Raw genomic sequence first — 7,681 nt, 5'->3', positions numbered from 1 at the left:
GGGACATCCCCCATGGGCCACACGGCCAAGAGATTAATGGGAGATTAATGGGAGATGCAGCTGTGCTGCATAAGTCAGTCAGACTCGAGGAACATAATAGGCCACAGCAAGATCAAGATTGTAAGAGGCAAGAGGGAGAGCAAACCCTGTGAGAGTAAAAAGTATGAGAGGAGAGGAGGGAAGAGAGGAGGCTCTCACATGTTCCCCAGCCTTTATTGGGGACCTTAGGAATGTCAAGTGGGAGGTGATTAATGAATATGTGACATGATACAGGTTTTTACATTGGTAGCATTGACAATGACGGAATTACAGAGGAGGAGATTAATGGAACCCGTGCTTTATAAATAAATGTAGTCCAAGCCAGGACACTGTGGCTGTCAATGCCCAGCCCAGGAATTTGCTTGTTCTTTGCTAGTCCTTTGGACTATCCCTTTCCATACAATAAACATCAAGTGATCTGACCATGTGTCTGGTAAATGAATATACAGGATACAATATCAATACATCAATCATACTTCCAAGATGCTAAGATTCCTGGTATGCTACAAACCATTTAATTAACAAGCACTTCTAAAGTACCTACTATATTCCAGGCAATATGCTGAGTATAATTAACTAGTCTTACTCTCAAGATGTACAAGATGTAGGTAACATGGAGTTCATTTTCTACTGCTGTGAATCAAAGGCCCCCATTGGTGTGTGCCTTATTAACAAATCATCAAACAGACTTCATTAGCTTTTTTTTTACATCATTTTTTAATTTGGTCAATTTCAAACATTATTCCTTGGTTACAAAAATCATTTTCTATTCCTCCCTCCTCTTCTCCCACCCCTCCCATAGCCAACGCACAATTCCACTGGGTATTGCATGATCAGAACCCATTTCCATGTTGTTGGTATTTGCCCTAAGATGTTCATTTAGAGTCTTCATCCCCAATCATATCCCCTTCAACCCATGTCATTAAGCAGTTGTTTTTCTTTAGTGTTTTTATTCCCACAGTTTTTCTTCTGAATGTGGATAGTGGTTTTTCTCCTATATCCCTCCAGGTTGTTCAGGATCACTGCATTACTACTAATGGAGGATTCCATTACATTTCATTGTACCACAGTGTATCAGTCTCTGTGTACAATGTTCTCCTGGTTCTGCTCCTTTCGCTCTGTATCACTTCCTGGAGGTTGTTCCAGTTCACATGGAATTCCTCCACTTTATTATTCCTTTGAGCACAATAGTATTCTATCACCAACATATACCACAATTTGTTCAGCCATTCCCCAATTGAAGGGCAGCCCCTCATTTTCCAATTTTTTGCTACCACAAACAGCGCAGCTATAAATATTCTTGTACACGTATTTTTATTATCTCTTTGGGGTATAAACCCAGCAGTGCTATGACCGAGTCAAAAGGCAGACAGTCTTTTAGTGCCCTTTGGGCATAGTTCCAAATTGCCCTCCAGAATGGTTGGATCAATTCACAACTCCACCAGCAAAGCATTCATATCCCAACTTTGCCACATCCTTTCCAGCATTCATTACTTTCCTTTGCTGTCATGTTAGCCAATCTGATAGGTGTGAAGTGATACCTCAGAGATGTTTTGATTTGTATCTCTCTGATTATAAGAGATTTAGAACACTTTTTCATGTGCTTATTAATGATTTTGATTTCTTTGACTGAGAATTGCCTGTTCATGTCCCTTGCCCATTTATCAATTGGAGAATGGATTGATTTTTTTGTACAATTGATTTAGCTCTTTGTAAATTTGAGTAATTAGACCTTTGTCAGAGGTTTTTGTTATGAAGATTACTTCCCAGTTTGTTATTTCCCTTCTGATTTTGGTTACATTGGTTTTGTTTGTACAAAAACTTTTTAATTTGATGTAGTCAAAATTATTTATTTTACATTTTGTGACTCTTTCTAAGTCTTGTTTGGTTTTAAAATCTTTCCCTTCCCAAAGATCTGACATGTATACTGTTCTGTGTTCACGTAATTTACTTATAGTTTCCTTCTTTATGTTCAAGTCATTCACCTATTCTGAGTTTATCTTGGTGTAAGGTGTGAGGTGTTGATCCAAATCTAATCTCTCCCATACTGTCTTCCAGTTTTCCCAGCAATTTTTGTCGAATAGTGGATTTTGGTCCCAAAAGCTGGGATCTTTGGGCTTGTCATAGACTGTTTTGCTGAGGTCACTTATCCCAAGTCTATTCCACTGATCCTGCTTTCTGTCTCTAAGCCAGTACCATATTGTTTTGATGACCACTGCTTTGTAATAGAGTATGAGATCTGGTACTGCAAGGCCAATCTTCCTTTGTATTTTTTTCATTATTTCCCTGGGTATCCTTGATCTTTTGTTCTTCCAAATTAACTTTGTTATGGTTTTTCCTAATTCAGTAAAAAAGTTTTTTTGGGAGTTAGATGGGTACAGCACTAAATAAATAAATAAGTTTGGGTAGGATGGTCATTTTATTATGTTAGTTCATCCTATCCATGAGCAGTTAATGTTTTTCCAATTGCTCAGATCTAGTTTTAGTTGTGTGGAAAGTGTTTTGTAGCTGTGTTCATATAGTTCCTGTGTTTGTCTCGGCAGATAGATTCCTAAGTATTTTATATTGTCTAAGGTGATTTTGAATGGAATTTCTCTTTCTAATTCCTGCTGCTGAGATGTGTGGGAGATGTATGGAAATGATGATGATTTATGTGGGTTTATTTTGTATCCTGCAACTTTGCTAAAGTTGTTGATTATTTTGACTAGCTTTTTAGTTGATTCTCTAGCATTCTTTAAGAAGACCATCATATCATCCTCAAAGAGTGATAACTTGGTCTCTTCATTGCCAATTTTAATACCTTCAATTTCTGTTTCTTCTCTAATTGCTACTGCTAGTGTTTCTAATACAATGTCAAATAATAGAGGTGATAATGGGCATCCTTGTTTCATTCCTGATCTTATTGGGAATGCATCTAGTTTATCCCTATTGCAGATGATGTTGACTGATGGTTTTAGATAGATACTGTTTATTATTTTTAGGAAAGACCCTTCTATTCCTATACTTTTTGGTGTTTTCAATAGGAATGGGTGTTGTATTTTGTCAAAGGCTTTTTCTGCATCTATTGAGATAATCATGTGATTTTTGTTGGTTTGCTTGATGATGTGGTCATTTATTTGGATGGTTTTCCTAATATTGAACCAGCCCTGCCTTCCTGGTATAAATCCTGCCTGGTCATAGTGAATAACCCTTGTGATGACTTGCTGGAGTCTTTTTGCTAGTGTCCTGTTTAAGATTTTTGCATCTATGTTCATTAAGGAGATTTGTCTGTAGTTTTCTTTCTCTGTTTTTGACCTGCCTGGCTTTGGAATCAGTACCATGTTTGTGTCTTAAAAGGAATTTGGTAGAACTCCTTCTTTGCTTATTCTGTCAAATAGTTTGTATAATATTGGGATTAGTTGTTCTTTGAATGTTTGATAGAATTCATTTGTGAATCCATCAGGACCTGGGGATTTTTTCTTAGGGAGTTCTTTGATGGCTTGTTCAATTTCTTTTTCTGATATGGGATTATTTAAGAATTCTATTTTTTTCTTCTGTTAATCTAGGCAATATATATTTTTGTAAATATTCATCCATATCACTAGATTGCCATATTTATTGCCATATAATTGGGCAAAATCATTTTTAATTATTGCCTTAATTTCCTCTTCATTGGAGGTGAGCTCTCCTTTTTCATCTATGATACTGTTAATTTGGTTTTCTTCTTTCCTTTTTATAATTAGATTAACCAGTACTTTGTCTATTTTGTTTGTTTTTTCAAAATACCAGGCTTTAGTCTTATTTATTAGTTCAATAGTTCTTTCACTTTAGATTTTATTAATTTCTCCCTTAATTTTTAGGATCTCTAATTTAGTTTTCTTTCAGGGATTTTTAATTTGTTTGCTTTCAAGGTTTTTGATTTGCATGTCCAATTCATTGACCTCTTCCCCCCCTAATTTGTTAATATATGAACTCAAGGATATAAATTTTCCCCTGAGTACTGCTTTGGCTGCATCCCAAAGATTTTGAAAGGATGTCTCATCATTGTCATTTTCTTCAATGAAATTATTAATTGTTTCTATGATTTGTTCTTTAAATAACCGATTTTGGAGAATCATATTATATAATTTCCAATTAATTTTTGATTTGGCTCTCCATGTACACTTACTGATCATTATTTTTATTGCATTATGATCTGAAAAGGTTGCATTTATTATTTCTGCTTTTCTGCATTTGTTTGCCATGTTTTTATGACCTAGTATGTGGTCAAACTTTGTGAATGTATCATGTGCTGCTGAAAAGGTGTATTCATTTTTGTCCCTATTTATTTTTCTCCATATATCTATTAACTCTAATTTTTCCAAGATTTCATTCACCTCTTTTACCTCTTTCTAATTAATTTTTATATTTGATTTATCTAAATTTGATAGTGGTAGATTCAGGTCTCCCACTAGTATAGTTGTACTATCTATTTCCTTCTTTAATTCTCCTAGTTTCTCCATTAGAAATTTGGGTGCTATACCATTTGGTGCATTGGTTAATTAGTGATATTTCCTCATTGTCTATACTCCCTTTTATCAGGATGTATTTACCTTCCCTATCCCTTTTAATCATGTCTATTTTTACTTAGGCTTTGTCAGATATCATGATTGCAACTCCTGCCTTCTTTCTATCAGTTGAGGCCCAATAGGTCTTACTCCCACCTTTAATTCTGACCTTGTGAGTATCTCCCCACCTCAGGTGTGTTTCTTATAGACAAAATATGGTAGGATAATCCACTCTTCTATTCATCTACATTTTATGGGTGAGTTCATCCCATTCACATTCAAAGTTATGATGGTCACTTGTGAATTCCCTAGTATTTTGATATCCTCTCCTAGTTTTGTCCTTTCTTCTTTTGTTATATCCTTTTAAACCAGTGGTTTACTTTTAATCAATCTCCCTAATCCCCTACCTTGATATGCTTCCCTTTCTGGTCCCTCCCTTTTTGTTCCCTTCTTGTTTTTTTTAGGGTCTGTTAAGTTCCCTCACCCCCCTCTCCTTCCCTCCCTTTTTGTACTCCCTCTCCCCTACCCCTCTTAGTTTCCCCTTTTCCCTTACCCTGTAGGATAAGATAGAATTCAAGATCCCAATGGATCTAGGTGCTCTTCCCTCTCAGAGTTGATTTCACTGAGAGTAAGTTTAAGTTTTACCTATTAGCACTCTCTTCCTCTCCTTCTTATAAGAGTATTCTTCCCCTCCCCTTCCCATGTGTATCTTTGTGTGAAAAAGATTATTCTGTTTATTTTATTTCTTCAAGTATCTCTTGGTACCATCATCGATTTCTCCTCCCACCCTTTTTCTTTTTTTTGCATGTCATCTTATAGCCCTTAATGCCCCAATCTTTTCCTATGAGTGATTCTTCTAATTACTATAATAAAATGAATAGAATTTTTGAGAGTTACCAATAACATTTCCCCATATATTAATATATATAATTTGATCTAATTGTAGCTCTTAAAGAAGAGAGTTTGAATGAGAAAAAAAAACATTTTTCTCCTTTTCCCTCTCATATTTACCTTTTCATGTTTCTCTTGATCTTTGTGTTTCCACTTAGTTCTGTTTTTTTTTTCTTTATAAATACTTGGAAATCTTCTGTTTTGTTGGATGTCCATACTTTCCCCTGGAAGTATATAGTTAGTTTTGATGGATAGGTGATTCTTGGTTGAAGACCCAATTCTCTTGCCTTTCTGAATATTGTGTTCCAGGCCTTGTGGTTCTTTAGTGTGGAAGCTGCCAGGACTTGTGTGATCCTGATTGGTGCTCCTTGGCATATGACTTGTCTCTTTTTGGCTTCTTGTAGAATTTTCTCCTTAGCTTGAAAGCTCTGGAATTTGGCAATTACATTCCTGGGAGTTGTCTTTTGGGGATTTAGTGTAGAGAGTGTTCTATGAACTCTTTCAATGACTATTTTGCCCCCTTGTTCAAGAACATCTGGGCAGTTTTCTTAGATGATTTCTTGTAGTATGATGTCAAGATTTCTTTTTATTTCTGGGTTTTCAGGTAGACCAATGATTCTCAAATTGTCTCTCCTTCCTTTGTTTTCCTGATCTGTCACCTTGATAGTATGATATTTTATGTTTTCTTCTATTTTGTCAGTCTTTTGACTTTGCTTTATTAATTCTTGCTCTTTTGAAAGATCATTGTCTTCAAGTTGCCTAATTCTGGTCTTTAAAGACTGGTTTTCCTTTTCAGTTTGGTCTATCCTGCTTTTTGTGGCTTCCAGCTGTTTCACCAATTGGGAGTTCTTGTCCTTTAGACTGTTGTTTTCTCTTTTAATTATTTCCGACTTTTCTTGCCAGAAGGCTTCCATCTTTTTGATAAGCTCCAATTTGAATTCTTCCAGAGCTTGTGGACAACTTCTATTTTTTTTAAGTTTTGATTTTGTTTTGATTTCTTCCTCTATTTCCTCTGTAACCTGGGTTTTCCCTCTGTAAAAATTTTCCAGGGTCAATATCTTCTTCTTGTTTTTCTTGGAAGGTGTTTGTTGGTCCTGGGCACAATTAGCTATCTTTGTGGTGGTTTTTCCTTCCCTTTTTAGTCAGAAATCTGAGTGAGATGGGCAGGTTCTCTGTTTATGGAGTTAAGGAGCAAGGTTTTTGCTTGAGGCAAGCTCTCAAATCTCTGCAGCCTCCACTGTTTGCAAGAGCGCCCATGGTCTGCGCTCCCCAGTGCGCCAGGGTTTCTGGTGTAAATGCTCTCAGGGGTAGATCCCTGGAGGTGAGTCAGCTCCCAAGGACCTAGAGGTGCCCCTCACTCACTCGCTGATTCTGGCGCTCACTGGCTCTGACTCTGGCTCTATAAGTGGGGTGGGGGAGGGGAGGGTGGGAGCTTTTTCACCCTCTTATAGTGTGAAAATGCCCAAATCCCACATATCTTCAATACTGCACCCTACTGTAGAGTTCCTCTGTTCTTCTGAAAATTGTTTTTATGTTCTTTTGAGGTAGTCTATTTCGGTGGGTGCTGGGGAGAGGAAGTGCCCCACATCTAGACTGCTGCCATGCTTACCCAGAAGTCTTCATTAGCTTTTTAAAAAGAAATTTTCTGGAAATATATACCAAGACCAATTTATACAAAATATCCTCCCCAGACCTGAGGCACATTCTCCCCTTACTCATGAAAAATTGGTGAAAAATTGGTTCAAAGTACAAAGGTATCAAGAAAATAAGTGGTAGCAGGTTAAATCACAAATCCTAGTATTAAGTCCTTTTCTCTCTACTTGAAGTTTTCACCAAATTTTGCTTAGGTATATATCCTGCTGGGTGAGCAACCAACTAGGCTCTGTTTGCCTATGTCTCTGCTGAATTCAAAGCTGGTATTTCTCCAGAGTTCCCAACAGGTTACATCCCTGAAACTATCATGTTTATCCTGTTTGTCTTTGCTCTCTCTCTCTCTCTCTCTCTCTCTCTCTCTCTCTCTCTCTCTCTCTCTTTTTATTTCTCTCTCTCATCTACCTCCTGATACAGCCTCTTCTGCCATTACTATTCCAGTAGACTACCTAGCCTCTGCCTTACAGGATATTTGGACCTTTCGAAGATCAGACAATTCCATCTTGGATATTGGGATACTAAGATCAGGGGAAAAAAGTGCAAAAGAAATAGAACTAGCCATATGCTTAAAGCTT

The sequence above is a fragment of the Monodelphis domestica genome, chromosome 1 (assembly GCF_027887165.1).
Source record: "Monodelphis domestica isolate mMonDom1 chromosome 1, mMonDom1.pri, whole genome shotgun sequence".
Taxonomy (NCBI): domain Eukaryota; kingdom Metazoa; phylum Chordata; class Mammalia; order Didelphimorphia; family Didelphidae; genus Monodelphis; species Monodelphis domestica.
This window is presented reverse-complemented; position numbering follows the sequence as displayed.